This window comes from Crocodylus porosus, unplaced genomic scaffold (assembly GCF_001723895.1).
Source record: "Crocodylus porosus isolate Cpor-Errol unplaced genomic scaffold, CroPor_comp1, whole genome shotgun sequence".
NCBI lineage: Eukaryota > Metazoa > Chordata > Crocodylia > Crocodylidae > Crocodylus > Crocodylus porosus.
In genome coordinates, this window is record NW_017728925.1 from 10,797,514 (window position 1) to 10,823,252 (window position 25,739).

At 49.8% G+C, this 25,739-nt stretch overlaps 1 long non-coding RNA gene across 1 annotated transcript; it reads right to left on the reverse strand.

The window, feature by feature from the left end:
- Positions 1 to 17,130: 17,130 nt before the first annotated feature.
- On the reverse strand, positions 17,131 to 22,312 carry LOC109313927. The gene is made up of 2 exons (XR_002102185.1): positions 17,669 to 22,312; positions 17,131 to 17,401 (listed from the first exon to the last, which is right to left on the reverse strand). It is a non-coding gene; the product is annotated as an uncharacterized LOC109313927 (long non-coding RNA).
- Between the last annotated feature and the right edge of the window lie 3,427 nt (positions 22,313 to 25,739).

Sequence of the window (25,739 nt, forward strand, 5' to 3'; positions counted from 1 at the left end):
CAAGCAGATTCTCACGCCGTGGGTCTACACCAGCGGGCAGGTGCCTGGCTCCTCTTGCTGACTCTGGGAGCAAAGAGCAGATCAGCACGCTTGGCACATTTCAGAGCCTCCCACCCATGTACGAGGCTGAAACCCTGGTAGATCCAGGCCCGTTAAATTGTAATCACCCCCTGTCGGCTGGCATCATTGGCCCTGTGACACAGTGGCTTTACCAAGGGCATGTTGGCACGCTGGTTATGCCAGCCTGCAGCCGTGGCTTGGAGCACGCTTCGGTGCTTGTGTGCATTGTTTGGCCTCTTCTGCTATATTAGTCCCTGCTTGGAGAGTCAAGGGAGGTGAGAGCCTCTTCATGGCTGGGTGCAGGGGCTCAGCAGTCCTATCAGGGGGAACAGATGAAACATGGAAGAAGCCGAGGCAGCACAGACCAGCCTGGGTTTACTGGCACCAGCACTTTGGTTAGTGCTAACGACCCTTCAGAGTTGCTGCTCTTTGGCTTTGTGTTTACTTGTGCAGAATCCTGTGTTATCTGAGGCTGGGAATATATACTTGTTACACAGAGTTACACATCGGTGCGCTCCCTGCTCTCCCCCCCGCCATGCTCACTTTCTTGTATGCTAACTCATACACATCAGTACACTTATTTTCTTGCACATTTGCTGTCATACGCACTCAGGCATGGACCCACACATGCACACATCACACAGACATGCATCTGAATCGCCTTTGCCCCCATGCACGGTTCTCCAAGCATAATCAAAGCTGGATGCATGCATCATGTTCGTGCAACATGTGCTCCCCACCCATCTGTGCTCCTCCACTGTGTAGACACATTCACACACGTAGCTGTCACCCGCATACACCAAACACAGATGCAAGAGATGTGCAAAACACACATGCGCCTTTTGCAAACATACATAGCCACATCCATAGGCACAGAACACATTCAGTTGTATCTGCACACACAGACTCATACAGAATCTGCAGTATACCAACTGTTTGGAAGGAGGGGAAAAAAAGCCAGATTCAGGCGAGAGAGAGGGAGAGGGAGAGAAAGGAGAGAATGACAGACTGCAATCCCCCTTGAGTGCCTATCCTCATGAATATTAATAAGGTGGTAATTAAAATGCAGGGACACAGCAGGATGGATGCAGGCACTGCCTTCGGAGCGCTGGGAACGGGGGGAGTGCGTCTTTCCAGGCAGGTTTTGATTCCGTTCTCTGATGAAAAGAAGAAAACGGAGCCTTCAACTTTAATCAGTTTAGAGTTTTTTTGACACGACGTATCTTTAATTGCTGATATTTCTGCACTCCTGAAACCCGGCTATACCGTCTTCAGTCTAACTGGAGATAACAAACCACAATCGAGCACCATGGCTCGGTGCTGGATTGATTTTGCAACTTGTTCATTAGTTTCCCAGTGTTTCACCTCTCAGCCTGAGGTCCTGAGGCAGGGTCCTACTGTTGATGGACTTTTGTTGGGGAAGGGGCATGAAAGGTCCCTCTTGGCCCTGTGAGCAATCCCCATTTCTAGGCAACTTGGCTTTCCTAGGCATTGAGACAAAACCCTCCCCACCTCCAGTGCTCTTCAGTGACGGAGGTGATAGAGATCTGAATATGGTCTCTGCTTTCATGTTGTGAGTTTGGCAGTCTCAGCTCTGTCCTTTCCAAGTGCTAGTGCACACTGCAGAGCACCATGATCTAAGGTGGAAGGAAGGCTTCTCTTCCTCCTCACAAGGAGTGCAGTCCTGCCTACCGGTCCAAGGGCGGTGAGCGTGGGGAAGGACAGGACTGAACGGATAGGGAGAGGAAACTCCCCTTTCACCCCCCAGAGACAGCTCCGTAAGTGCAGGCTTAGAGGTAGCATGATAGAGATAACCGAGGACTGGTGGAATAAAATGGCTTGAGTCCCCTCTAGTTGCTAGGCTTTCTAGGCCAGGATTGGGCTCTCTGAAGAATACTGAGGCAAGGAAAACCTGGGTTCAATGAACCAGGAGAATTAATTACTCTTTATTGGAGGTGGTTGATGTGCATCAGGTTTGGGTCCAATAACAGAAGCATGTAAGAGCTGGAGGACAATGTAAAGTTGGTGAAAAATCCATTCAGGTTTTGCTAAGACACCTTTTATTGTTGGTTTTGGTTTAGTTTTCTGGCAAAATAAAAAAAAAATAATAATAATTTTGGGTCAACCTGGAACATGTCCTTTGACTCAAAAAGGGTGTTTTATTTCACTTTTGAGGTAGTTAAACGTTCTCCCCCTTTTTAAAAAGAAAAAATAGGTCAATTTTTAAACAAACAATGCGATTTTGAAACAAAATGTCAGAAAGCGGTGCTTTGAGAATGTCAAATCAAACCATTTTGGCATTCATCAAAAAAAATTCTGTCTGAAAATGGTAACATGAAATTGGTGTGGCATTTTTAAAAATCTCTCCTACCTCCATTTTTTTGGCTGAAACTGTTAACTGAATTTAGCCTGAACTCATGAATAGAGTTGATTCTTCCACCCCATAAAAACTTCATTTGCAGTGAATTTACTTCTCTGGAAAGAAACACAGTGAGTATGAAAGCTCTAAGTATAAAGGAGCTCTATAAAGCTCTGAAGTATGCAGCGAACACAGCCTGGAAGCTAAATACCCTCCGCACCCAAGAGAGCCATTCCTCCATGGTCAGGGGTCCGGTTGTGGAGCTGGGAGGGAAACAGGAGGGAGACAGGATACGCTGGGCTCCCCGGGACGTGGGGTTTGTTCTGGGACAAGGAAGGAGAATAAAGTTTGTTTGCCTTGTGCCTTTTAGAGGTTTCATCAGACAAGCAGCTAGGCCCTGGCTGCGGTTCATGTGCAGTGACCATTCTCCCTGGTCCACCACTGTGCTGCAGTGACCTTGATGCTGTGAGACCCACAGACGCCATAACCCATGTAGACCCAGGTCCTGGAAACCCTGTACCTCAGGTTTGCAGTGCAGAAGGCCACCTTGTGTTTGCTCAGTCCCGGGGAGCTGCAGTGATGGACCTCTCTTACCCCCCTGCCAGATCTTGCACCCCACTTTCCTATGCAGGCCGGACACTTTCTCTCCTCCCAACTTGTGCCTGCAGCTGACTGACCTGAGCGCTGCAGCCTTGCTGATTGACAACAACAAATGGAAAAGTATATTTGGAACTCGCCTGAGCTCTTGTGACTTGGTCCCAGTCTCCATGGGAGCTTGTACAAGGTGTGTTAGGCACCTCTGCTACTTGCTCAGGGGAAGAACAAATATTTGAATAAAAAGGGATCTCAGAGTCCTGGGGCAACGCCTTTCTGTATCAAGGGGCCCTGAACAGTTCTCTTCATTGACTCGAAGGGGACAGGGAGGGGAAGCTGGCACCATGGAGGAGGGCCTGGCTCCCTCGGGTGCTGCCATGAGACAGGAGTCAGGAGCTCTTGGTTCTGTTCTACCACAGATTTGCTCTGTAGACAAGGGCATTTGCCTGTGCCTCCATGTACCTTCCACTTTCCCTTGCTATGGAGAACCCCCCTGTGCCCCGGGGAACCCTGCTTCAATTCCTGCCCGTGGAGTGAGTTGAAGTCCGTAGCTGGAAGGCACTGCAGCAATGCAAAGTATGATGCTGGTTGACCCAGAGCCACCACTCCCACTGGAGCCAGGGAGGATCTACAGCAGCCGCTAGTCAGCAATGGCAGGAAAGAGAGAAGGGAGCAGAACACAAGGCAAGGGCTTGTGGAGGTGGCACCTCGTGGGCATGGCTTGGTGAGGGCCCTGGCCACAGCTAAGTGCTCCCCGCATATAGCAGGGGGAAGCTACTGCTTTGCCACTGGTTCTCTCCAAGTCTTGCAGGCGTTTCTCTGGAAAGCCACAGATGTCTCTTGGGGCTCCCCACCCCTCGAGATGTTCTCTGCATTGTTGCCGTACTCCAGATCTCGGGTGTCTGTGTGGCAGCAGCCAGCCCACTGGTGCTGGCAAAGAATGACCGATGTGCAGGTTGGCATGTGTCATTCCTGCCAAGCTTGGCAGATGTGGGAGGTGTGGCAGCCCAGTGCTTTGCCATTGTAATGGCCTCTGGGGAAGAGTGAGGGGGAAGGAGCAGAGTATTTTGGAGCAAGGGGTATTTTGAGTGCAACACTGGATCAGATCCCTTGGAAAGGAAATTTTGTTCTGGGACTGAACCAAAGCCTCTTGGGAAGAAGTTCTAGTCTGTCATTTTCTGCCTCTGGGTCCTTCCTTTCACGCTACACTCACCAGTATCCATGGTATCTGAGTACCTACTGGATAATCTCCGGGATAAAGTGGGCATCTGCTTATGGAGTCGTCAGACAGAAAAGCATAAGAACTGCCATTTACTGGCTCAGACCATGGGTCCTTCTTGCCCAGTACCCTTGGCACAGGGAGCAGATGCTGGAAGGGAGAGTGAACTGGGTCTGACCAGGGTTTTTCCCCACTGTTTCTTTCTCACTTGCAACCTCCAGCATTTAAGTTCTGATTCAGGGGCCCTGCCCCTCTGCCATGTTCAATAGTTACTGATCCTTGGGGAGTGTGTGGATGTTCCTGCTGGGATCATGCACCCCATGATCAATGATGGTGGGAAGCGTTCAGCTGACCTACGTTTGAATGCTGCCAGCTGCACGGTATGGCACCTTGCTGAGCAGTGATGCTTACTGGAAGGGTGGAACAGGTTGTCCTTGTGATGCCTGAGGGGGTAGAGGTATGGCTGTGCCCTCTCCAGGGCAATGAATGCCCTGCAAACCCATCTGGTTTCAGAGGGTGCCCATCAGCCTTGCAAAGACAGCCCCGTTGACATCGTAACGAGCAGAACCTGGGAAGACGATTCTGCGCCCGGGACAGAATCCCACTCTCTTTCTCCAACCTGCGTGAGCCCCACAGCCCCGGCAGGAGTAAAGAAGGGGCATAGTTTTGGTCTGTCAAGGGACTGGCTGCAAAGTTTGCAGTCGTATGGGTCCATAAAGGTTTGGTCTTAAGCCAGCGTAGATTGGTGAACCCTGTTGAAGCCAGCGAAGCTGCGCCTGCTCCCACCAGCTGAGGATCTGGTCCTCATCTGAAGTGTTCTGCCTTTCTGTGTCACCGGGAGTTTGTTCCCTTAACCTCTCTCTCCATTTAATAGGCAGGCGCTGAGTTTCATTCTCGGCTCAGGTCTCTCCACAGAGCGCAGATTCCTTCAGCTGATCTGGTAATTTTTCAGGAGCAGCTTTTGTGTGGGCTTCACTGTGCTATGTAAAACCTAGGAAATGTGGCGTGCTGATGTGCCTGCATCCCCACCCGCAGGGATGAGTTATACACAAGTCAGCGCTTGCCATGGTGGAGTTGGGATAGGAGGGAAAGAGTAGAGCCCCTGGTGAAGAGAGGGCTCAGTAACACTGGGGGAGGCTGCGGCCATTGGGCACCTGGGCAAAACAGTGGAGGTAGTTGAGACATGCCCTATGTTTTCTGGAAAACAGCATTTTGCTGATCTTTCAGTGGAAAAAAATAATGCTTTTGATCTATCTTTTCTTCCCTCTCTTTCCCTTGTTTCCCTTTCCCACCTTTTTTCCTTTTACTTCTTATACAGCAGTCATGGAGTAGGAAAAAGATATATATATATATATAGAGAGAGAGAGAGTGTGTTTGGTGTTGAGAAATCATAAACATATGGGAAAATACCAGTTTCTCCATGAAAACATTTGCTTTAGACCAAAGTAATTTTAGGGGAAAAAAGGGATTGCTTAGAATGAAATATTTCAACCAACTCTTAAAATCATCCTTTAGAGTACTTTTCAGGAAGCTTATTAGTGCCCTGCTGTTAGCCTGGGATATGCTTAAATCCCATGGTGATGGGCACCAATGCAAAAACCTGAGTTGGACAGAGAGAGGCAACAGAGACAACATTACACTGGTGCATTCCTAATTTTTAAATGAAATTTTACTGTAGCTGAAGCTACCTTGCAATGCTGATATTTAAAGCTCACTGGAGGTTTGGCAAGGATGTGTGTTGAGTGTGATCTGGCTGAAATGGCATAATTGACTTCCGCATACATGCATGCATCATGCTGTGGGCCATGGATGGTGCTCTCCTCTCTAACTGCCGATGGCAGCTACTTGCGGGCTTGTTAACTGAGGACAGGTCTGAGAGTCCCAGTCTGTGGCTGCGGCTGTTTGGTGAGTTCTTCCTGGCACCGGTGCGTTCAGTCTAAAGTGCCTGGCTGTCCTTGCAAAGTCCCTTCACGTATGAGAAGCATGTGAAATCCGGTTGACAGTAAATGTATTTGACCTTGATTGTCATTCACCTGAATGAGGTAGTCCCTGGTGTCTTCCTGGCAGGTGGGGAGGTGGGGTAGAGGGAGCCCCGCTGCTGCCTGTGCCCCATTGGTGCACATTCCTACAGCCTTCCCACTGACTCTGCCTGAAGGATGAATGCCACTGAATTAATGCTGGGATCCCATGAGTCTCCAGGCCTGCAGCTTTCCCACACACATCCCCACCCTATATCTGTCATTGCCGAGCGTGGGGTTGGCGTCTCTGGCACCACCTTGGGTCATCATCATCACCCCTGAGTCACATCCTCCAGTCATGTCTCATCCCGTTGCCCACTGTTTCCCAATCCATTGCTGGGCTGCCTGGCAGCTTTTCCAGGGTGCTGAGCATTTTGTGTAGCGATCAAAGGGTGGATGAATAGGTTCAGGGAGAGATCCATGAGGCTCGGGATCACAGAACATGTTTTCAAGTAGGGCATCTGCTTTAAGGAGAATTTTTCTGTGCACCTGTGACCTCTATATTTGGCCCTTCTCTTTTGGGGTGCAGTTTAAGGGAGATGCCTTGTAGACAGGACTGAGGACAGGGGCAGTGCTCTAAGCAGCACCCAGCAACATTACCAGGCCTCCATCACCTCGTATCTGAGTGGTTCACACCTGTCGGTGAGGGAGAGAAGCACCACTGTCCACATTTTCCAGATGGGCAGTTCATGAGCAGGGTGGCTTGAGGCCTGTTCTGAAGCCAACGCCGGTGGTGAACAGGAGGGGTGTTTTCATTCCCTTCGGATTAGGACTTGTGCAACTTGCTCACAATCACGCGTTGGAAACTCATGCAAAACTTCTGGGTCCCAAGCCAGCGCCTTACCCGCCTAGTTTCTTACCCCTCTGAGAGAATGTTTAGGGGATAAGATGAAATGGGAATTACAGGAAAGAGACTGAGCAAGGAGTTTTCATGCGCATCAATGCTACTAGTGCAGTGATTACCTGTTGGATGGTCTTGCTTTTAAGGTGGTGGATGGTGTTCTCTGTGAAGGGAGTTCTGTGATTGTTTAGCATTTCTTACAGTTGGGTCCTGGCCTGCCTGGGGCCTCTAGATTTTATGGTAAGACAAATACATACTACTTACATAGTAAAACATCCTGCAGTCCATTTGCTGGTCTCTGCGATCTGGCACCCCCTGTCTAGCAGCACCAGTGACACAACACTTCAAAAGAAGGGCGGCAAAGCATCAGTGGTTTGCATTTATCCAGAGCCCACATCGTGCTCCGCAGCTGTGACTGCTGACACCCATTGCAGCTATTTTCCCAGGGTAGATAAGGTGTAAGAGGGAGTGATCTCATGAGTCAGTTATACTCCAGCCCAATTCCACCTTTGCAAACCTGTTTCAGGTCATGGGCATGCCGCAGATGTCACAGAGGGCCTCATCTGGATTGCTGAACTTTCATGCTTGGTGAGAATATGTCAGAGGGGAAGCCTGCAGCTTGACTCTTAAATCCCAGGATTAGTCACTCCTGAGCATTGTAGAAAGAGCAAACAGTGAATTCACGATGCCATGTTTCAGAGTGGAACTGCCATTTGACGAGAGGCTTGAAGGAGAGATGTTTCAGATTCCCGGCCAGCCACTCTGTTGAGCATGATCTCTGCTTCTCCCTCTTATTCCTTTAGCTTGCATAATTACTAGTGTTATTGGTGGTTGTGATGTTATCCGGCCACTGCCATGTGAGGGTTTCCTGCAGCAGTGAGTTCTTCGGGTTGAATGTAAAGCAACGTTCCATGTGATCTCACATAGCTACCAGCCCAGCCCAGCCCAGCTGGGGCCAGGAAGGCAATTTCTGCCCCCTCATGAACGCTACGGGCTTCCAGAGGATTTTTTTTTTTTTTTGCCTTTCTCAGGGGCATTAGGATGTTGGCCAAAGCTGAAGCTGCAGGTTTTTGAACAGGGTGTGCTGATGCTTCTGACAGGACTTAGAAAACCCAGAGGTTCTTGGCTAAAGGGGCTTGCTCTCCTGCTCAGGTCGCAATGACTGCCAAATTTGGGATCAGGAAGGAATTTTCCTTGCATGTGAGAGTGGCATGGACTGTGGGGGTTTTGCCTTCCACCGTAGTGTGGGGCTTGGTCCTCACCATACAACCGTCTGGGCAGATGTTAACCAACTACTGCCCTATCGCAGTGGCAGGGCGCTGGAAGCACCATTGTTTTCCCTGCTGTTACCTAAGGCAGGCTGCCGAGTCCTCCTGGTGTTCTGGCTACTGTTCTTGTTGGGAGCGAGGGTTTGAAGTGGTGATTTGGGAGATTCCTTGGGTTAGTGGTTGCCTGGAAACACAAGGGACCCGACTCAGTGACCTGGGAGGCCCCGTCTAGTCTTATGTTCTCCTGTTCCAATGGCCTCTTCCATACTCCAGCAACCCCCTACTTGGAGCATCCCAGGAGGCGGCAAATAGCCTCCAGGAGGGAGCACGCCAGTGATCAGACCACATTGGATCACAATGGAGCGTGGCACAGCATGTCGAGTTGGGTGTCAGGGCTTTTATGTATTGGGGTGGAGAGTGCTGTATATATAAACCACCTGAGCCTGCAGTCCTTGCTCAGGCAGCTGCCACAGATGTTGGTAAGACCATCACCAAGGCATTGATAGCATGAGACCATTGCATAAGGCAGTGGGCTGGGGTGCAGATTTGGGATTCAGTTCTGACTCTGCCTCGTTCTTGGATGACCTCTGTCAAGTCACTTAATCCCCACTGTACCTCAGTTGCTTGACTTTAAAATGGGGATATGTCTATCTCACAGGGTGCTGTGAGAATAAATCCTGGAAGATTTTTGAGGTGCAGCAAGGAGGGGCCCATATCTGATTTTCTAGAAAATTGGGGGTGAGAGGAAGGAGCTTCTGCTGCCTTGTCCCCTTGTGATTTTACCCAGGCACAACCTTATGTTTGCTCATTGCTTCCTCCCCACCAGACTTGAGGAGACTGCTAATTCTCCAGCAGCTCAGAAGGCATTCTTGTGCCGGCTCCTGCCAGCACTGCACTGCAGTAGGCTTTAGCCATGCTTCTCTGAGCCCTTTTCAAGCTGAGGACTTCTTTGCCAGGGAGGGAACCCATGAGGGACCCACCAACCTGATCATCCACTGCTTGGTTTAATCAAGCATGCCCAGGGGGTGCAGACCTCTGACGGTGACTCATGCCCAGAACTGGAGCAAGCCCCCACCTCCCTCTTCTGGGGCCATGTCCAGGTGATTTGAACTCAAGCTGCCTGCCTCTCTCTTCCCTCCTAATTGTACCTGGAGGCACCTGGGTGCTTGTGCTGCTCTTCTGGGAGACAAAAAATGAAAGGCCAGGGCAGGGGGGACATGTCCTCCTGCATACAGGAGGCTAGGACAGCGAATTCATTCACCCCCATGTCTGAGAGAGAGGTAGGGGGGCATCCCCGTGGTATCCAGGAGCTTTGTTACTGGAGAGGGAAGCTGAGGCTTAGGATCAGAGGAGACTCCCAGGAGCATCAGCTGGATCTCTGTGGGAAGAGCTGCTGTCTGCTCCCTTCCCTCCAGGCAGCCACAGTCTGTGCCAGAAAAGGCAGAAGAGACTTTTTGACCCTGGGGAATCAGGGGTGCTGGGATGATGGGGGAAGGTTATTCACTCCGCTCTCTCCCTCTCTTGGGGAGGTCTCTGCTCTCCCTCCTTCTCAGCTGTGAAATGGTTAAATTCCTTTCCAGCTGAGCTGGCAAACAGAGCCCAAGCATATTAGTCAGATCACAGTAGGGGGGTAGGGAGGGAGGAACAGAGAGAGAAGAGAGGAGGGGCTGGAGTTGAGAACTGCAGAAAGCTATTCTCAGGGGTTCTGAAGGGTAGGGAGGGAGGCTCAGCAGGAGTTGCTGCTTCCCAGAAACTTGATTATTTTTAACCCGGGAAGAAGAAAGGAAGGGGAGAAAGAAAGAGGGAGAAAGTGTGTGTGTGGGGGGGGTGGAGAGAGAGAAAGGGAGAGAGGAAGGAAAGCAAGCAAGCTGAGGGACTGGAAAACAGTTGTTGGCAGTGGAGAGGCTTTGCAGAAAGAGAGGAGGCAAGTTTGGAAGGCGAGAGCTGACCATGGTAGGTGCAGTTCTGCTGCAGATGTGCCAGAGCTGCCCGCCCTGTGCTGCTAGCCAGCGGCACCTCCCTTTTGAACCACTGATGATGGGGAGAGACTGGAGCACACCAGGTGGCTCCTGTAGCTCAGGTTGCTGCTGCCCAAATTCAGAGACCCTTCTTGCAGTGGGAGAATCACTGTGCTCAGACACCGGACTGATATACCAAATTCCCCGGTGGAGCAAAACATTCACCAGTAGGTTCCTCCTCGCCATTGCACCCAGAGGGACATACCTTCCCTCCAAGCCTTCCTTAGAGAGAAGGTGGAGAGCAGGACACGTCTCCCCCCTCCTCTCCCCTCAAGACACACACCAGAGATGATGGCTTTAAGTCCCACTTGTACCCTCCAGCTGGGAAAGCCTTTCTCAGAGAGCTGCCACCATCTGAAATGAAACAGGAATGCGGTTGGGGGCCATCGAACATAAAATGTGCTGACGACTGGGCAGGAACAAAGCATCTTCCCTCTCTCTTCTAATTGTGGGGCACTCCTGTTATGTGACATGTGATGTGCCAGTCACATGCCACTAGCTCCCTCTCAAACAGACCCTGGAAGTCAGGGCATATCCTCAGGGAAGAGGCATTCATGCTGCCATTTCCCAGCTGCAGTAGAATAGGTTTCACATGGTGGTGGAAGTAGGAGGTTGTTGTTCTTTATACAGTTTAGCATCTTAGTAGTGAAGAGCAGGAAGAAGAGTGTTGGAGGCACTACCAGGTGTATCTTTGGAGGGATCTTTCCTTCCACCCATCCATGGCAGAAAGGCAGCTATGTTAGGTCTAGCTCCATTAAATGCATTTGCCAGTCCTGGTGATTCACATCGCAGTCCTGGGCTCCACTGGGTCTGGTGGAGAACTGATTGAAGCCAGTGGAAAGATGCCATGGACTTCAATAGGCTTTGCACCAGGTTCGTAAAGCTGAAAGTCACAATTTGTATTTGTTGTTTGCATCATCATAGTACCTAGACTGGAGCCATTGTCTAGGACCACAAATACCTGTGACATTGTCCAAACTGTAACATCAGAGTCAAGTGTTACAAACCCTGGGCCCCTAAAAATATTTCTCTCTTCTTTGGAAAGACCCATATTCTCAATGCTTCCCTCAGCTGCTGTTCTGGCCTGACCTACTTACGGGGGCTTGAGCTGCCAACAGTGGGGAAATCTGCTGGGAGTTGGCTCCCTCTCTCTGGTCCTGCTGAGCTGTCCTGTGAGTAGCTAAATCCATGCGAGCCTCCAAAGCTGTCATTTATGTTTGTGCTAAAGGTTGAATCAGTGGTCTTCCATGGTTTTCATGATCACTGTGTCCTTGGATGTGCAAGAAGAGATGTCAAAATAATTTATACTCAAATTCTGGGGTAATTCTGGGGAAAGTTAGGTCTCAGTTTCAGTTGCGACAGATCTAGAGCGCTCAAGACAGAGAGATTTGGCCAAAGCACTCCCAAGATTGAGTGAAAATGAGCAAAGAGATAAAGCCAGCAGGGGGGATGCCATGTTTCAGGTGCTGTAACTGATGGTCATAGAAATCCATGCATTATACATAGTCCCAGTCATCATAAGTGGGTTGGTATATCTCAGCTCAGCCATGTGTCCTGCTAAAATAGTGATTGGGACCCAAATGTAGGTGGAGAGCAGCCCAGAACGGGAGCAATGCAAGGATAACCTGTGGGAGGCTATGTTAGGGCCATTTGGGTCAGAATCCAGTACTGTCTCCAGCGGGGAAAGAAGTTACATTGACTAGAGTAAAAAGGTGCAAGGAGTATAAATCACTGTGCCTTAAAACATAAACTCTGGGATTATGGAGCCAATTGTGGAATTATCTGTCCTCCATGGACAGATAATCCCATAACAGTCCACCATGGGGTTTTGTGCATCTCCTCTCCACTGGTCTCTGTAAAGCAATCAAGTGAAAGTAAGTGGGCCCTCCGAGGTGATTCACCAGGGCATTTCCTTTGCTCTGAAGAAATAGTTTGTCCCGATATCAAGAGGGAAAACGTTCTTCTCTGAATTGTCGCTCTACTTAAGCCACCCTTGTAGGAACCAGGACCAAGCTTGCTCAGGAAGTGGCTTGTTTTCCCATGAAAAATGTAGATTAAAAAAAAAAATCTGCTGAAGTTTCTTCATTTTGGAATTTATTTATTTTATTTTTGCCAAAACCTGGAAAAAATAGTTGGAAGCGAGAGCTCCACTCTGGAGAAAAAACTGCTTTTTGTCAAACAAAGAAGTTCTGCTAGGTCTAACCAGGTTCCATATGGGATTCCCAATGGCAGTTTCAGCCCCCTCGTCACATGTACCATGCACACACGGGTTACGCCAGATTGTGCCATGTGAGTTGCATGTCTCTTTAAAATGTCACAAAGATGATGAGCGAGGAGAGAGAAGGAGCAAGAGGAAGGGCGCAGGAGCCTTCAAAACCTGAAGGGACCAGTCGCTGTGGGGCTGTACTGCCCGTTCACATGAACTTCCCTCTGCATCCTGGGCTGGAGCCCAGGCAGCTGTGGTCCTGTAGAGCAAAACCACCCATCGAGCCTGAGGTCTGTCAGCCCTCACCCCAGCGTGTCTGTCTCCTGCTTTCCCGCGTGACCGACCAGACGGCAGCCAGGCCGCCAGCATGTAGAAGTCTCCGAAAGGTGGGTTCAGGGGTCGGCACGGGGAACATCCATCTCTTGCTAGAGCCTCAAGGAGCTGCAGGACCTCCAAGGAAGACAGGAAATCCTCATAACCTGGAGGACAAGATACCCACTGAGCCTGGCCCTTGGGGTAATGTTGTCAATGTGCCTCCCTTGTCCTGCAGAAGAAGCCCTCCCTGATGAAACCTTATCTGTGCTTTTGTAACTAATAGAATCAGCCATTTGCTCCCAACCAACACCAAGTCTTTGTAGATGTCAGCCCTACCCTGAAGCCATTCGGCCCTGGGCTCTGATGATTCAGCCTAGTAGCTGAGAAGGCCATCTGAGCGTTCAATGGAGGAAGCCGGCTGCCTTTGCAACCAGGCTTTTCAAGATGCGAAAACATGCTCTGAAGCTGGGAGATCTCTTTAATCTGCTGCTACTTTCACAAGGTGTTTAGTGTTTCATATGTCTTCACAGGAGTCCCAAAACACCCCCTTATCAGTGAGTGGTCTTGACTGAGCCTATCAGAAATAGGAAGATTTAGCTGTTTGAGATCCTCTATAATGAACTGTCTTGTGCCCTAAAGCCTGGGTCAGGCTTCCCCTTCATTAATCAGGGTGAGGCCTGTGTACATACGGTTCCTTCTTACAGGTTAGGCAATTACAGGGTCACTTACCTGCCAGCTCTTGCCATCCAGATATCATGACGCATTTTAAAGCCAACTTGCAGTTCCTGACTTCCTCTATTTCACTAATTAGGCAATTCATCTGGAAGGACAGATCCAGCAACATTGCCACTAGAGATTGTACCTGAGCATATCTAGGACACCTCTGAATTGTAGTGCAGCTCTTCTTTTCCTTGTAGTCAGCTTTGGAGCTGCACTTAGGAATTGATGGTACCTTGTGGCCAGAGGGAACCCAACACTATTACTTCCCATTCACTTCCTCAGCACTCCCTGATTCCTGGCCCTGCTGGTCATCACGGAGCTTGGGGACCTGAATTCTTGACGTACAACCCTGCTTCAAGATAAAAGACAGTCATCCATCTCCTAGGACTGTTTCTGTCTCAGAACCATTGCACAGTCGCCTCAACTTGCAGGATGCCTGCCTGATCTTCTGCCACACATTTCTGTGCCACATTCAGGGAGGCAGGTCCTTTTTCAGCCCTTAGGTGACCCTTGAGAGTTATCGAAGCCACCAGTAGCAGTTTTATGGAGCAAGTGATGACACTCATGTTTCTGGCCAGTTGGGTCACTTGTGTTTGAGGACGGAGTTGCAGCCCCCATGGCGGGATCCCCCATGCTGGTAGTGGTGCGGATACTTCTAGTGGAGGAGTCGAATTCCTGGCTCTGGCTTGTTCCTGGCTTTAAATCCCTCTTCCTTTGGGGTTCTTTTATATCACAGACCAGCAGACGGCAAAGAGAAAAGGTGAAGGGCCTGAGAGAGGGAAGGTCTGACAGCTTTTCTGAGACAAATAAGAATGGCGGGAGAGGAGAATGAGGGCAGAGGTTGGATCATTGCTACTCTTTTCTTCTTTTGTTTTCTTCCATTCTCTTTTTTAACTCATTTCTCCACTTTCCTTTCATCCATACCCACTTTGGCCATTCTCGCCTGCCTTCTCTTTCCTCTTTCCCTGCCCTTACTGTTTCCCTAAGACTGCCTCAGTCCTTTCTGTCTCTGGGAATGATTGGCCCCTTCCATCCAGACCTCAGAGAGGTTGGTAAAGACCTTCTGGGTCAGGTAGAAGAGTGAAGTTTTAAGTCTAGCTAGCTTTTTCATGAAAAACTAGGCCTTGCTTAAGGTGAGTTCCTGCTGTGACAATGAGTGACTGCATATCCAGGGTTGGGGTTGGGGTTGGGGGCACAGCTGTTGCACTGTCTACTTACAGGGGCGAGAGACAGGGCAACCCAGGATCCCCGAGTTGTGTCTGTTTGTGACTTTCTCATTGATTCCCTCTGTGGCCTCGGGAAATTCTCTTTCCCATTCTGCATCTCGGCCCAATGGGAGGAGGGCACCCTAGGGTGCTAAAAGGCCCTCAGATAAAAGGCCCTGCAGTGCTATTCTTTGCCTCTTTGGGCATGCACAGTCCAGAATATAAACCCAACACCGGGCACAGGTTGCTCAAAGACCCCCCCGGGAAGGGAAGTGGACAGAGAAACGAAGAGGACAGAGATGCCACCGGCCCTGGCGGCAGCGAGGACTACAACAGGATCAGCAGCAGCAGAAGTGACAGCAACGAGGACAGCAAATGAACTGAGAATGTCAATCCCAAATTGGGGTTGGGACTGAAGGACGGCGATTGGGGTAGGTGAGGCTGGAGGGTGGGTGCGCAGAGGAGAGTTGTGTCACCACAGGACACGAGAGGGCTGAATTTGATCAGACCCTCTGGATTCCTATTAGTAGAAGCGGACCTGTCCCTCCCTACCAGGAGAGGACAGTTCTGGCAGCTTCCCCTTCTTCTGCTCCGCTGACCAGCCCAGCTCTCCTGGTCCTTCCTCTCCTAGCCCTGCAGGTCTTCTCCCCTATCCCCGAGGATCTCCTCTGGTCAAACTGGTTCTCTACTAGTTCACCAACTTTGGGGCTGAAAAGGGAGAATTACAGTAAAGCGGCACAATACGAACCTGACAAGCAGGTCATTACCCCAAACTCCTGGAAAACAACTCTAATATTTAAGCAGGCAATAGGCTCCTTATCAGCCCAGTCCAGCCCTCACCTCAATCAGGCTGCAGACTCTTTTGCATTCAGACTCTCCTGTGTATTTTTCTTCCCCACTCCACAGGGTAAGTTGTGCTGGTATTTGCCTGCAGGGATGGGGGAGGTGGAGGGCGACTGAGAGACCCTCGCCCTGTAAGGAGACTAGCTCTTTGCTGGCAGGGTATTTTTTCTTCCTTTCTCTTTTTTTCCCCCCTCTCTTTGTTAAGCTCCCTTTCAGCTGAAATGGCAATGCCTGGGTGTTCTGAGCTGACAATAATTGCCGCAGTCTAGACAGTGTCTGGTATGAGGCACATGGAATCAAAGAGGCCCCTTCTCTCACTGTGACTTTCACACATGCTCCCTTGGTTGGTCTCCTTCTTTCTCTCTCCCACATGCTTCCTTGGTCTCTCTTTCTGCTCCCCTCTCTCTGCCGCTTACACAAGGAGAGGAAAGCAGGGTTAGCATCTCGCTTCCCTCACCCCTCCGTGTCTCTCTGTATTTCAAATGTGTTCTCCCTCTGCCATACGCCCTCCTCTCTCTCCTTCCTCCACGCTTTGCTTCACACTCTTTGCTCCCTTCCAGAGCTGGGTGGAGAAACCGTAGGAGGGCAAGAGTCAGAGGGTCTGGCTCTCCCTTTTGGAAGGGGTTTAACTCTTCCTTTACTTGCTTGGTTTTTGTTCTGTTTGTGCAGCCGGTAACACCGCTACCCGTTTCCCCTGAGCTGCGCCCAAGCAGTCTCCATCCCTCGGCACGGCTGTCCAAAACCTGCCGAGTCCATCAACTGCAGCAAGCCAAGCCAAGCCTCAGCTCCACAAGACCTAGCCGCTCTGACCATCACGTAGGCATATTCCACAGGTGCCCGGCTGTTTTCTCCTTCAGACTGCTGGGCGAGCCGGAGATTGTTAAAAGCGGGTTAGACAGGCATCTGCCAATGGATGGACTAGGTATACTGGATTTTGCCTTAAGATGCGGCAAGATGATCTCTTGAGGCTCCTCCCAGCCCTGCATTTCTGTGATGCTCCAGTTCCCAGTTGCCTCCACATACAGCCTGGGGAGGAAGCAGAGCCATCCAGGGACTGCCAGCCTGACGGCAAAGTGCCCGACACAGCTGGGAACGGGGAACCAAGCTGGTCAGCTGCAAGGATTTGTACAGCACCCTCAAAATACCTCGTAGGCTCTGTTGGATGATTCTGGAGGCCCCAGGTCCAAGCAAATATTATTTGACAGAAGCAGTGCTGTGAATGCGCCAGTTTGGCTGTGGCCATTTGTTAGGGAGGATGTCATCACTGCAGGAGTTCACCACTCGCAGCCTAACTGGAGTGGCCAAGCATCCTTTTTCAGAAGTACCTTGCTTGGGACTTAATATCCCCTGACCTGCATATTCCCAAGCAAGGATCACAAAACAGATGGGTGTCTGCACCATGGTGGGGCACAGCCTCCAAGAGATAAATAAGCATTGTCCTGGGATTTTCTTAGTTATTCTCCCATCTCCTCAGTTCAGAGGTGGCTAACATGGGTCTGTTGGATACCTATCTATGGTGGCCAGGATCTGGGATTCAGGACAGCTTTCTACCTATTTTTTGAAAGAACATGAATCTCCTCTGGATGATTGTTCGGGGGCTCCTGATACCTGCAGACAGTCCCTGGTGTCTTATCTTCCTGATGACAGAGAGGAAACACGAAGCCACTTAGAGCACCTGTTTGCAGCCTCCCTTTCCGGCACACGTGACTGCTGCTGCATCTACCTCTTGTCAGAGCTGTTGGTTAAACACAATATGAACAATTTGAGAGCCCTTCCCAGACAAACCAGAGAGCAGCCAACTCATGCTCCAGCATCCTCCCCTCCCCACAGCATGGCTTCCCTTCTCCAAACCCACCCGGACTGACTGACCGCCGTGATCATTGTACGGCTGGGGTGCAGACCCCCAAGCAAGCATTAATACAGAAGCCCATAATGTGCTGGTGGGAACATTGACCTTACACCGACGCATGCCAGCAACAGAACCTGCTGGGAAAAAACCTACGCAGCCCCCACACACCATGCACCCTCCAAGGACGTCTCTCAAGGATTTCCTTCTCCGCACGCTGAGTTGGACAGAACCGAATTTCCTGGTCATCTATCCAGCCACATTTCCCAGCGTTGCACAAGGGCTCAGTGTCAAGTAGGATGCCCAGGAAGGGTTAATTTGTCCAAGGCAGCCTCTTGCACAAGTGGTTTGCAAGGGTGCCCTCGGGGTAAGAGCAGCCAATTAAAATTTGCCCTGATGAAGTCATGCTGGTAAATGGATCCCCTGCTGGGGCAGGCCGGTGGGTGGAGTTTCAGTGGAAGCCACAGAACCAGGAGTCACCCTCCCCGGGTTGCGCAGGCAGTTTCAATTAAGCTCAAAGGAATTGCACCTTTAAGTTTAATACAATTAGCAGATCTTTGTCTAGCTTGACTGTGGACTTATAATAACTTTGATCCCTGTGTGAAAGGCCCTTCTAATAATACCTCGCTCTTACATAATGCTCTGTATCAGTGGATCTCGCAGTGCTTTACAAAGGAAGTCAGTTTAACACTCCCCATTTTACACAGGGGGAAACCGAGGCACAGAGAAGGGTGAGGTTGTCCAAACTCACTCAGCTGCTCAGTGGCAGTGCGCAGGTCTTCTGCATCCCTGGCCACTTTCTTCCTTGGTTTCCATGGACCAAGGATTTGAGTGGTGTGCGGTACCAGGGGTCCTCAACATGGAATCGCATTTTAATTGAGCGATTACCTCCTGGACACCTGCCTTCAGTCCACCAGACCACCGTATGAGCTAGACCGCTTGCTTACATGGAAAAGTCATATTAGGAAAATAGGCGATGTATTTTTAACCATCTGTAATGCAATTCAGCAGCTGGAAACAAGGAAGAAAGCCAGCGCCGTGCAACCAGCCAGATCTCGGCTGTCCACAAGCAAGTAATCCATGGACAATCTGGGGACCCCTGTATACCAGCATTTTTGATGCAGCAAGAGATCGTGTATTGAGAAAGAGTAGCCAAGAGCCTCGTATCAGAGGCAGCTGCATGAAAGCCTAAGCATGGAGTAAAAGAGCAGTCCTTGACTTGAACCCAGTAGGAAGGCTGACAACCCTAGTGGCACCGGACATGACAAAAACTTCCCTTAAACCAATGTACTGCTTATGCCTGCAAATACCCAGGGCTGTAGGTGAGCTGACTTCCAGGCAAGCTTGGCACATGGGGCTGGAATGCTTTTGAAAAGCTTTCCAAGGGGGTAGGGGGGTCACAGAAAGCCCTGCTAGGAGCTGAGCTGTTTAGAAAGTCTGGCCCTGACTGGGTGCTTATCCACATGAAATTCTGCCCTCCCAGCTACATTTTCAAATGCGGGTTCCTGTTGTGCCTGCAAATGCCTCACTTTGTGCATAAATTGGGTAACTCTGCACCTACAGTCTCATTTGCATGTGCAGTTTCCCGATTTGTGCACAGAAAAGCCTGTTTCCACATGCAGCTGCAGGGGGTGGGTGTGATGGATGTGTGTGCAAATTTTGCAAGCACAAGGGAGGCCCTTGCTTTCGAGAACATAGCTGCTAATATTTCGCTGTGACTGTAGGAGCAGCGAGCAGCCCCTCGCATGCATTTTTCTTGTGACTATCAGCCATTTCCAGAGAGCCAATCTTTGCTTTTGTTGTAACCTTTGAAGTTACAGTTTGACTCTCACATTGTCATCACCAATCTTAAATGCCGAGTCCATCAGTCAATGGCTGAAGTGGGTGGCAGAGGACAGGGGATGCCTGGGATGCGCTGATGTAGTCTCCATCATTCTCACTGAATGCACTTCTGAAAGGCACTTGAAATACTGTGATGGGGGTGGGACAAGAGTCTATATAAAACAGGACATAATTCTGGGACGTGTGCTTATCCTGCTGTCAGCATTCCTCAAGCAAGACACTACTTTGTTAGTCATTGGGAGGGTCTTGCGAGTGAAATCATCAGGTATTGCACCTTCACAAGCTGCATGGGGTCCAGCCGGGTCTCCCAGGTAGACACCAGGTTGTTAGGGCTGTGCTACAATAACTGAGTACTTGGGAATTTCTGTCTCGTTGCCCAATACGTTTTGCACCCCGGTTCTTTGCACAGTTCGTTGTCAAGAACAGTCTGATCTCGTTGAATGAATATTCAGGCTCAGTATTGTTGCATACAGGAGGAGCTCCAGGGTCAAGAAAGTCCAGAGATTGACTGAAACATGTAATAAAAGGCAGGTTGCATGAGATGGTAGAAATTCTTCACTTTGGGAGCTGCAGAGTCAAATCAAAGACTGGAAATAAAGGGGACGTGCTCATAGCTTGTGTGACCTATCCTCCTCTGGTGGTTAGGGCACTTTGAGGATAACAGCCTACTACTCTTGGCAGTGAGTGGAGTTATGGTGTTAATTCAGGAATACTAACTGATCATTTGTGCTAAGTCTGACCACATGAAGTAGGTTATGACTTACCCATTAGTGTAGTATAGTGTGCTTCCACCACAAGCAACGTGAAAGGAGGATCCTACCACTCAGCACCATTCAGATCCCATGGCTTTCTTTTCTGAGAGTTGACCTTGATGTCTAAATCCCCCCAGATGTTCAACTGGAGACAGGGCTCTTCTTTAATTTCTGGATTGTTCGTTTTGTGGTGCTGCTGTATGCAGCTGTCAGGGAGTCCCCGTGTCCCACTCCAGAGTTGATTGCTTCCCTTTGCTGCTTCACAAGGTTTGCCATGGCTCATCTCTGTAACCTGTTTTGAGAGCCTTGGGTGGGAAAGTGCTAAGACAACAGAGACAGGAGATCTGACTATACCTTTTACAGTAAAGTCTTTTAAATAATCCAGTCCTGGAGACCGGAGATTCTTTCTGGTGATTGAGCTTAACTTGCTGCCATGCTGGGTTTAGATTGGGGTTTTGTTGTGCTTCCTTAGAAAATCTAAGAAGATCTAGGTGAAGTCAGCTGTAATCAGTTTCTTTTATATCCCCATCGCCTTTCTGCAACTTCATCCTGTTGGTAGGGTTTAAGGAAAACTTAAAAAAAGATGAATCCAAGCAGCCCAGTGTCAATGGAAAAACCCTCTGGGGTATGAGATGTGAGCTGCTTTTTCTTTAACAGCCGAGTGCTGGGACTGCAGTGGGCTTGTGTACTCAGCACTTTGCACACTCTTTGCAAACAGGACCTGCTGTCTCCAGCTCCCCAGCAGTCCCAGGCAGCTCGGCTACTGGTTGTGAAGGGGCCCTGAGTGCAGCCTCAGTGGATCTGGCGTTTCTGGTGGGTGAGGCAGGGGGCCGGGACTGCTGGCTCGTGGTGCTTCCTTCACAAACTCCTCTCCCTGAAAGTGGCTTCGATTGCCATCTTCTCACCCATCCATTTTTTAACAGATGTAAATTCTCCATGGAGGTACAGCCTCTAGCTGGATTTTGGTATTTGCTGACTGAGGAGGGGGGTGTTTGAAGTCCTAGGGATGCAGATCTGCCGCTTTTATGCCTTTCCCCCTCTCTGCAGCCCGTCAGCCGGTGTGATCATCAGCCTGCTACGGGCATGCTGAGCGCATTGGCAGGACTTGGTTCCAGAGGGGACCAGGTGTTCGCTCAGAGCCATCCCATCCCTGGGGTTAGGAAGGCCAGGCCCCTGAGGCTCTGCCTTTTTGCTGGAATATAAATGAGAATTATGGAGCGAGAGCCCAGCGTGCACTCTGCAGCTGGGAGAGACTTTGCTCTGTTGGTTGCCAAGTCCACCGCTTCCTTTCCCTTTTCTTCCTCCATTCACAAGAGAGTGAAGAGAGACCCTACCTACAAATGGGGCCTGCCAGATGGGTTGTCTGGCTGGGGGACAGGGCTGCAGGCTTGACGAAGGAACAGCTACACGGCTCATCCTTCTTCCCCTAAATCCCCCTTTTGCAGCGGGTTGTGCTGGGTGGGTGTAAGACAGGACCCTCTACAGCAGCAGTGGTGGTGCCAGGACTCCTCCTAGCCCTGTCCTTGACTCACCATTCAACCTCATTCAAGCCACTTTGATAAAAACATTATTACTGGGGCCCTGCTTGTAAAAGAAGTAGACAAGGGGGCACATTCAAACTTGGTGTCAGCCTGCTGATTACCGTGGAGTGAGACGGGGGGATAAGCGCGGCCTCTAGCACTTGCTGAAATGGGGACCCCATTATGCAAGGTGCTGCACAAACTCGTAGCGGGAGAGGGTGCCTGGGACAAGGGGGCTGATCTGTGTCGCTAAGGGGAGGAGACCGGCACAGGGACGGGAAGGAAGAAAGGTCACAACGCAGGCCAGAAATAGAGCCCAGGTGTTTTCCATTCCAGTCCCCGATTGTTCGCCATAGGTACATATATATTTCCATCCGTTATTAAAAAAAATATTTGTTCTGCAGCTTTTAATGCATCTGATGAGTCCTCTGGTCAACAAAGGAAAAATGTCAGAAGTGGGCACAGCCCAGAGCTCTGCAAGGGGAACAAGGAAGGATCTGGAAGCTCTGGGGGCAATCCACGGATTCACACAAGTTCAGGGCTGGATGGGACCTCGTGAGGTCATAGGGTTCAGCCCCCTGCTCTGGGCAGGAAAGAGCGCTGGGTCGACTAACCCCAGCCAGGTGTGCGTCCAGTCTCCTTTGGAAGATCTCCAGGGGAGGTGCCTGCCGCTGGGAGTCTGGTCACAGAAACAGCCTGGCTTGGATGCCACAGACGGAAACAAATAAACACGTGAGAAGCCAAAGGAGGCTTGACTCTAGCTTGACAGTCCAGAACAAATAACTTAGACCAGTGCTTTTCAACCATTTTTCATTTGTGAGCCCCTAAAAAATTGCCAGTGGAGGTTTAGACCCCTTTGACTTGTAAGTGTGGGTATTCAGATACTTTTGATTGATCATAGTAATCTTTCGCGGACCCCCTAGACAGTCTGTGGACTGCCAGAGGTCTGTGGACCACAGCTTGAAAACCACTGACTTGGGCCATGAGCTTACCTGGAGGGGGATAGTAAAACACCCACTCCCCTAGTCATAACCAGTGACTCAGAGCATTATTTTAATCCTGAGCAGAAGGCATGGCAGGGTGGCACCTTACAGGCTAGCTCATTCAGAAAGGCATAAGCTTTCTGAGGTGAGAGCCTACCTCCAATGCTATGAACAGACCAGTTTTGGTGAGATCACAGGAAAAGCAGCTGCAGTTTTATTGTTTGTTAAAGAAGAAACAAGAGGCAGTGACAAGATTCGGCATTTAGAGCACATGGTATCATATTTAGCTGATGGGTATAGTTGGGTGCTGTTGGGACGTGTGGTGCTCAAAAACATGGAAGGAAGCTGGTCTCCATGAGCACCCCTGAAATGCTGACAGCTTATGAGGCCCTTCATGGACTGACCTTCTGTTGAAAACCAGCGAGCCCAATCTTGGAGTCACTCAGTGTTTGCTCCATCTTTACTCAGGAAACTTCCTACAAAAGTTACCAGGAGTTAGTTAAGGACTAGTTACCCAAAGGCTTTGTAACTTGCTTGTGCTTCTCGCAAAAGGATCCCAGTTATTTGAGTCAACATGTTGTGTCATGAAGTGCTCACTAACATCAAGAAAGGTTGCACCACCTTAGGTAACTACTTTAAGCAGAACCACTTGAGAAGATGTATATGTAAGAGAAGTGCCCAACCCTCATAGATGTTCAGTGCGTAGGCGATGTGTAGGGGAAGCGGGGGGGGGCATGTGCCCCCCTTGACAGTGAATGCTCCAGCTGGTAGAACGCTAGTGTCCCCCCGCCCAAATTAGCTCCACCACCGGCATGTCCATCATGGGCTGGCCACTGGGGGCCCTCCCCTCCCCCGGTTGTGCCTGGACTCAGGAGGCACCAGTCACCCATGGTTCAGTGTGAGCCAGGAACCTAATTCCCTTTGAAACCTTCACCCAGCAATAACCAAGGTGATAGGTGATCAGAAAGGGAGTGAGGTCAAGCAGGAAAGCAAGTTTGAAAACAGTGGGAAAGGAAACAAAGAAAAAAGCTCCCTGCCATACAAGCCAATGGTGACAATAACTTTATTGCCCAGCCTGAGAGCATCTACCATTTACATTACTGGTAAGTAGTGCCTCGTGCTAGGTGTAACCCATGCAATTTCATCACATCTCAGGGTAACAAAAAGATAGCGGTACTTTATCCAGTGACTTTCTTGAAGTTACAAGAACAAAAGCTGCACAGGGAGCCCAAGACTTCGGAAGAGGTGGCAGCGTTGTAAATAGGCCCGCAGTGCGGTGACACTAAGGAAAGGACTTCCTGTTTCGTCCACAAAGGTGTCCAAAGGAAAGGAAGGTGCTGATTAACTGGAAATATTGCACAAAAGTGTCACTTCCTAATTGTTCAATAATATCCAGTGCTTCTTTTTTTCTTTTTCTTTTTTTTTAACAGTTGTGCCATACATCTACCCTATGTATGTTTGCAGTAAAAAATCAATGCACGATGCGTAGAACAACAGTTTGTCATCCGTTTTGCACCAAGACTTATTGCCTACTTTGAAACTTCCAACACTGTCTTTCATCTGAGGATCTCCAAATGAAAAACAGCTACTAATTCACTTTTGCAGCTTACCTAAAGATTAGGTGGTGTTATCCCACTTTGGGATAAGTTGTTCAGAGAGAAGGATGCATCTTACTGTGAGACAGAAGGAGGGCTGGGAAGAGAACTCGTGACTTGACTTTTAACTCTACTGCTTAGGACTGGACCACCCCACACCAAACGTGGTGTCACTTTACGTCCATGGAGAAGCAGCAAATTCTAAGGAATACGGGGATATGAGCAACCAAAGAAATTAAGAGGATTTGTCAGTTTTTCTGTGAAGGTTCATCTGTAGTCCTGAAGAACTGAGTGCTGGGTAGAGCTGGTGGCCACAGCTCTCCATTGCATATAGTTTTTACGACTAAGGGAAGTGGTACATGGTAAAATGAAAGTGCAGATGTCTGGTGACTTGGGGGCGAGAAGGAAGTATGTAGAGCCATGAGTTCAAACATTTCCAGCAAGATCTTTGGGTCACAACTTGAGGTTCTTCCTTCATTTCTGACCAATCAGTGCTCTGACAGGGACCTGCTGAAATCAAAGACTGAATAAAGAGGGTAGATTTAGATCAAAGACCTCAGAAACTGGCGCATGGAAAAGAAGAATATTGATCCTGTGCCCTGACACTTTCTGGTCCGTCTCTTCCACTCCCCATCACTGCCACACACCTGGAGAGGTTTGTGCATTGCAGCGCTGTAGACGTGACAGCGGAGCTGCAGCGTTTGAATTAGGCACCGTGCTCTTGTAAACAGACAGCCTTGTCGTGCAGGATCTCTGTATGTGGGGAAGGGCCAGAGGGGTTAAGACCTAATTCTGAATAGTGCTGATGCCCTTTAAGGAAAAAATGAGGTCTGGGGGCTCAGCAGCACGAAGGCTGTGCTCAGCACCTGGCAGGATTGGGCTGTATGTGAGTGGGAAGATGCTCTGAGAGTCTTTTGCTTTTGAATGGAAAGACCCTCTAGGTGATACCTTGCATCAAAGCTGCTTCCATTGTAATGCAGAGGGTGTCCCCTGGCATCCTCTGCACTCCAGCCCTTCCTGAGAATTGACTTTGTGTCCTTCCCCGTCTCTGGGAACTCGAGAGCAGATTTGCCCAGCTGTTCTTTTGTGCACACCATTTTGCACCTGCAAATTATGGTGCCCGCACTTTTTTGCACCTGCTGTGCATTGCAAGGGCCAAAACACAGGTGCACATATTTACAGTTTCAGGAATTTGCACCAGCAAGGGAAGGGAGTGGGTTGATGCCTGGCTCAAGATCACCAGCTTCTCAATGGTACATGTACACCAGCAGCATTGGCTTCAAATCGTGGGTGGCAGTAATGCGTGGGCTCCCTCAAATGCTGCCACTAGGGATATGCTCTATGTAGGAGATGACTGAACACGTTTAGCAGGAGGAGCATCTGGGATGTTAGGCCTTGATGGGCCAGATGCTGCTTTTGCAAATTCGTTATGGGCTGAACCGTGCTCTTGGTTTCTATGCTGGCAATCAGGACTTTGGTGGAACCACTCCGGATTTACACCATGGCAGAAAAGAGCAGGGCATGCCCCTTTCTGT